Source organism: Symphalangus syndactylus, chromosome X (genome assembly GCF_028878055.3).
Source record: "Symphalangus syndactylus isolate Jambi chromosome X, NHGRI_mSymSyn1-v2.1_pri, whole genome shotgun sequence".
NCBI classification, from domain to species: Eukaryota; Metazoa; Chordata; class Mammalia; order Primates; family Hylobatidae; genus Symphalangus; species Symphalangus syndactylus.
In genome coordinates, this window is record NC_072447.2 from 48175229 (window position 1) to 48182014 (window position 6786).

Here is a 6786-nt window from a genome sequence, read left to right on the forward strand (position 1 = left end):
AAATTCCTGAAACATTGTTATGGCTAATTAAGTATGTAATTCAATTTTTTGTTAATATCATAAAGAAATTAAGTAATAGTGAAGAAGAATAGAAAAAATGGCATATTTTATTAAGTTGGAAGCACTTAAAAATAATTCTGAAATAATATATGACTGAGTATGTAAAGATAAATTAACAATGCCTTTTTGTGCTGCAATATTGTACGGAAATCTTTATAAGTACATATGTACTTTTCTTGCATATGTAATGTGCTTCCAACTCCCATTTGTAGTTCTGATATGATATTGTGGTGCATACTGGTAAAGCTATTGTTTTACCTGACTCTTTGTTGTTGTTGTTATCGTTTTCAACTTTGTTGGGGATAGATTTTTCGAAAGCATAAATTGAAAAATTTCTAGTGAGAGCCTTGTCCTTCAGAGACTTCATGTGTTTCCCTATTTTTATGAACGTATTAGTGGCAGCAAATAACAATAATGTTACTATGTAGTTCATTTCCTCTTAGCCACATTCCCATGACAACAGCTAAGTAATTCACATTTCAGAAAAAAAAATTAGAAAGATAAAAGGAGCATAATTACCTAGAATTTTCTGATCCTATGAAAGACAGAAACCTAATAATAAGACATTACTGAAAAATAAGAATCTATCTCCTACTATTTCATTTCTATAATTACTTATGCATTACCTTATTAATAAGCATTAGTGTTGAGTGATTCTTTTGAAGAAATGTCCACATTTTCCATTAATTTAAACAGTTGCATTTTCTTGTCATATCTGATTGCTACCAACATTACTGAATTTCTTAAATTCATCCCTATATAAACAAATTCAGATAAATACACTGCAAATTTAACAATTTCAATTTTTAAACACATTGAAATTTGTTGCAATGCATAAGTGTTTAAATTTGACTAAATTCAGTTATAGTACAATAGAAAAACTATGGGAAACCAAACAGCAGAGGTTTCTTATCACTATTTAAAAATTGATAGACATTCATTAAGCATTAATTTGGGTCTAATAGTGTTTTATATAATGAAGATACAAAAAATAAAGCACACTTTCTCCCAAAGACAAACAGTTTAGAGAATCCATGAGAAAAGTTTAATACCACATGACAGTTACTCAATTAGTATTATATTCAAAGAACTAGAAAAACATGTAGGAAAGACTTTTCTGTCTAAAATTATTAAGTGTTAACTACAGATAGATCATGCTATTGAAGTACGGTTTTCAGAAAGAAAACTGGAGAATGACGTTATAGGAAGAGGATACAGTATAAACCAAGCTTGGAGCCATAAAATTAGTTCTCGTCTTCAAGAAGTAGGGAATAGTTCAATGTATTTAACATATGGGGTATAATTGAGGTGGTGACTACCAATACAATCTGCAATCAAGTTTTGAAAGAACATGTAGTATTTTTTTTAGTCTATCCTGTGCAAAATAAATTTTATTTTGAAGAATGCATGACTTCATGCGTGGTGTTTTTCCTAGGTTAGAGGCATTGACTTGATTGTATGAGTGGATTTGAGCATGGAAGAGTTTAGAATATTTAGAATAGAAATAGAAATTTAAAAAATCGTACATGAGCCCAGATGGAAGCCATAGGAGAAATTCAGAAGTCCAAAATGAAAACAAGATAGGCATATAGTACAACTGAGCTATAGTTAACTTAAAACGTATACCCCCATAACTTTTATCATCCTCCAACTTGAGTAAACAACGTTCACAGAGACATAAGATGTCACTAAAACCCAGAGAAGCCAGAAGATAATATGAGGATGTGAGGGCCAGTTAATCTGTGTATATATGAGCCACATGAAGCCCATCCTGTCCCATATACTTATTTACACACCGCCTTGGAGAGAAGCGGAGGCTACAGTAGAAATTACCAGAAAATATGAGCTTTACTTAAAAGAATAATTGATGTCTCTATTAACATAAGGTGTCCTATTTACTCTATGAGTTCTTAAACTTTTCTCTGTCTTTGGATTCCAGCAGTTCAACTCTCATACGGCTTGATGTGACCTTTTCATTATTCCTGCTTAGGTGTAACAGTACTTGTTGAATCAACGGATTTGATGGCATTTTCAGTTTTGCAATATTGTGTTCCTCTTATAGATATTTTTCTGCTCTACCGTCCAGTTTATGTATTTTCTATTACCAAGTACAGTAGTTCTTCTTTATCTATGGAAGATACATTTCAAGACCCTGAGTGGATGTCTGAAACTGCAGATAGTTTCAAAGCCTATATATTTTTTTGATCTGATAACTGATAAGGCTACTAAGTGACTAACAGGCAGATAGCTTATATAATGTACATACAATGGATAAAGAAATTATTCATATCTTAGGTGGGATGGCAAGAGATTTTATCGTGTTCCTCAGAATGACATGTGATTCAAATATTATAAGTTGTTTATTTTTTGAATTTTGAATTTAATATTATCACATTGTGGTGGATGGTGGGTAACGGAAACTAAAGAAGGCAAAACCACTGATAAGGGGGGTTCTACTGTATCTCTTCAATTACTCCTTCTGGTCTATCTTCTTTCTCATCGCCTCTTGGAATCCAATTAATTATAAAATAGAAAATTTCATTGCTCCCTGTGCCTTTTAAAAATATTTCCAACCCCTTTCTCTCTGTTCCTCTATAGATACTTTCCTCTGCTCTATCTTCCAGTTTATTAATCCTCTATTCAGCATTTCCTAATCTGCTGTTAAACCATATTGAAGGTCTTGATTTCAATTATTATTTTGTAGTTCATAACATCCTTCTGATCTTATAGTGTATAGTCATTTTCTTCCTTGTCTTTTTAAATTCCTGACCACTTAAGTCATAGCTATCTTAAATTTTCAGTCAGAAGAAGAAAGGTGATTATTAAAAAGTCAAAAAACAGCAAAACTGGCAAGGCTGTGGAGAAAAGGGAACGCTTATGTACTGTTGATGGGGATGTAAATTAGTTCAGCCACTGTGGAAAGTAGTCTGGACATTTCTCGAAGAACTTGAAACAGAGCTACCATTTGATCCAGCAATCCAAGTACTGGGTATATACCCAAAAGAAAATAAATTATTCTCCAAAAGAAACCCACATAAACTCACATGTTCATCACTACACTATTCACAATAGCAAAGACATGATATCAACCCAGGTGCTCATCAATGGTAGACTGAATAAAGAACATGTGGTACGTATATACGATGGAATACAATGCGGCTATTAAAAGTGAAATCATATCTTTTTTGCAGCAACATGGATGAAACTGGAGGCCATAATCTTAAGCAAATTAATGCAGAAACAGAAGATCAAATAATGCATTTTGTCACTTATAAGTGGGAGCTAAATATTGAGCACACGTGGACATAAATATGGAAACAATAGACACTGTGGATTACTAGAGAGTGGAGGAGGTGTTAGTTAAAAAACTACCTATTAGGTACTATCCTCACTACCTGTGGGATAGGATTCTGTATTCCAAACCTGAGCATCATACAATATTCCTGTGTAACAAATCTGCAAATGCACCTCCTGTATCTATAAATGGAAATTAAAAAATCACATTATATACCATAAACAAAATTTCTATTTGTCCATTAAAATTGAAAACAAATTTATCCATTAAAATTAAAATATATTGCTGGTTATATATTCTCAATATCTCAATAATTAAAGTCAAATTAACACAAATATTAAGTCAATAAAAGTAGTACAGTTGAAAAATAAAAAGAAAATTCCTTGAGAAGAAAAGTGACACCATGTACTATGCTCACTTGTCTTGGTTTCTTTGTCATGTGAACAGTAATCTGAAGATTCTTATACTTTACTAGCTTTCTACTCTCTTCAGAATTAAAAAGAAACTATCTAAAGTTTTCTAGTAGTTATCAGTTTTGTGATTAATATGAAAAACCTCTTTCACCATTGTTCTCAGATAAATTTTTGACGAAATAGTCCATCTATGTTTACTTGGCACATGTAACTGTAGTATGAATTAATTGTACAGTCCTATCACAAATGTAGGCTATGGTACTTGCAGCCAGAAAACAAAAACCGATTAAATCTATAGTTTCAAGGGATGATCCTGGTGACTACGTGGAAAATTGATTGCACTGGAGGTAAACTGGAGTAAGCATATCAGAGAGTAAGTTACTGCAAAAAAGTTGATGAGTGTGAATTAGAGCATTCGAAACAGAGATAAGGTAATAGGGACATGTTTTTAGTTGTCTTTATAAAGAATTAACTGATAATTGGAAAAGAGATAAGGTTTTATGTCAGTCCTTACCTTATGGATATGACATGATCCTAAGCTTGAAATATTGAGTACGTGGTGAGACATTTTTTCAAGACAAAAAAAAATTAGTAGGAAAAATAGTCTTTTTCAGGGAAGGTAAAGTGTTGGATTTTGATCTTGTTGAATTTGAAGTTAACAGACTCTTCTGAAAAGTGAATGTAGGGATAAAAAGACAAGTTAATAAGGCATTCTAATACCCCATTTCTGGTTTTCCAATAACCCTTTCAAATTGAAACTCAATGTAATCCCATAATCACTGAAGCCTGTGGGCAATATATTTTGCTGAGAGCTATGGATATAATGTATCTTAGTCTGGTTTGTGCTACTCTTACAGAATACCACAGACTGGGTAATTTATAATGAACAGAAATTTATTTTTCACAGTTCTGAAGGCTGGAAAATCCAAGATTTAGAGGCTAGCATCTGGGAAAGGTCTTGCTGTGTCATTCCATGGTGGGAGGCAGAAAAGCAAGAGAGAGAGCCCACTCACGAAAGCCCTTTTATTAATATATTAAACTCATTTATCAGGGTAGTGCCCTTGTGGTCTAATAATTTCTCAAAGGTACCACCTCTTAATACTGTTACAATGGCAATTAAGTTTCAAGATGAGTTTTGAAGGGGAACAACATTCAAATCATAGCATAATGCATATCTCCAAAATATCCTAAAAATAGTGGGTAGATTTGGAGATACACTTAAAGAATCATAGTAAATTCCACTCTTCTGATTTCTAATTTAGTGCTCTTTACACTATACTATGAAATTTGTGGATGGAAGTTGATGGGTTAGATGCAGTAGACACTAGAAGAGTAAAATCAACATGTTTGCTTACTGAAAGGTTATGAGAAAGAAGTTAGGGCCTTCTGAGGGAGGAAAACCTTTAAAAAATAATTGTGATTTTCAAGGTAATATGAATAGATGAATATTGATGTCAATGTAGGAAGATATCAGAGATTTAAAAGGTGATATACTCTTATCCAGTAATGTTTGATGGACCAAATAAATCTCTACATGAACATTAGTTAGATGAAAAGGGAGATTTATATCTAAAGCTCAGGAAACCATGACTGTATTATAGAACATATGGTCTAGCAGACTATGTAATACTTACAGACCTTGTTTTTGATGCTATTAATATTTATGCAGTTTATATCACTTTTTTGGCAAACGTCACACTGTTCTATTTTCATACAAATAAAACCACTGGATCTCTTTCAAGTTAATAGCTGATAAGTTAATTCTTAAAATATGTGTGCTTGTAAACTTTGGGTTTCTGAACCCGAATGCAGGGCACATAGTATCTCTGCTAAATTTTAAATTGTTAATTTTTTTATTACCAATGTGTTTCTTATTTTTAGAGAAACAGAGTGAAACATTATATCTTTAAGTGTTTGATCATCCCTACAGTCACAAAATCAGTTGATTCTTAAAATATGCCAAAAGTTTTTGCCTCATTTTTAAAAAAAGGTCTTTAATGATAAGGTTACATGTATAGACAAATTTAAAAATAGATGTTGAAACAACAGATACAAGAAACAGAAACTACCATTGGATATGAAAAGGTAAATTTCCAGCACATATATGTAAAACAATGCCACATATATGGTGGGAGGAATGCCCTGATATGCTAATTATTCTATAATTCTCCCAATTCTCGTATGCTTAGATAATGTCAATGGATGATGAAAAACTATCTTTTGGACATTTTGTAACTTAATTCTCTGAAGCATCTGGCTTACACATTTTGTCAATGATCTATCTGAGTGTTCATTGTCTGCAAAAATGGGCATATATTGGCATTTCAATTTTTAACTAATATTCCTAGTCTGCCACTGACTATGGTGAAATATTTCCCAAGCTCATGAATCACTATAAAGATACTTCCTAAAGCCACTTCCTGACCTGCCATGATGGCATGTGCCTGTAATTCCAGCACTTTGTGAGGCTGAGGTAGGTGGATCCTTTGTGATCAGGAATTTGAGATCAGCCTGGGCAACATGGCAAAACCCTATCTCTACAAAAAATACACAAATTAGCAGGGTGTGGTGACACGCTGATAGTCTCAGCTACTCGGAAGGCTGAGGTGCAAGGATCGCTTGAGCCTGGAAGGTTGAGGCTCCAGTGAGCCAAGATCGAGCCACTGCACTTCATCCTGGGAGACGAGTGATACCGTGTCTCGAAAAATAAAAATATAAATAAATAAAATGAATAAAGCCACTTCCCAAAGTTATCTTAATGTTGCATCATTCTGTAGTGACCTGGCCACAAATATTGACATGAAAAAATTAAATGTAAAATATCTATTTCATTTCTAAGAGTAGAAATTATAAAGATCTGTAGTATAGTTTTATGTCCTCTAACTGGTATTTCAGAAAAGCCACGGTGGATTACATGAAACAGTCACTGGCTGAATTCACACTTTCCTTTTTCATCTTAAGTAGTTTAATTTTTATATAAAATGAAAACTCACAAATTCATAAGTGTTTTAAAAACAA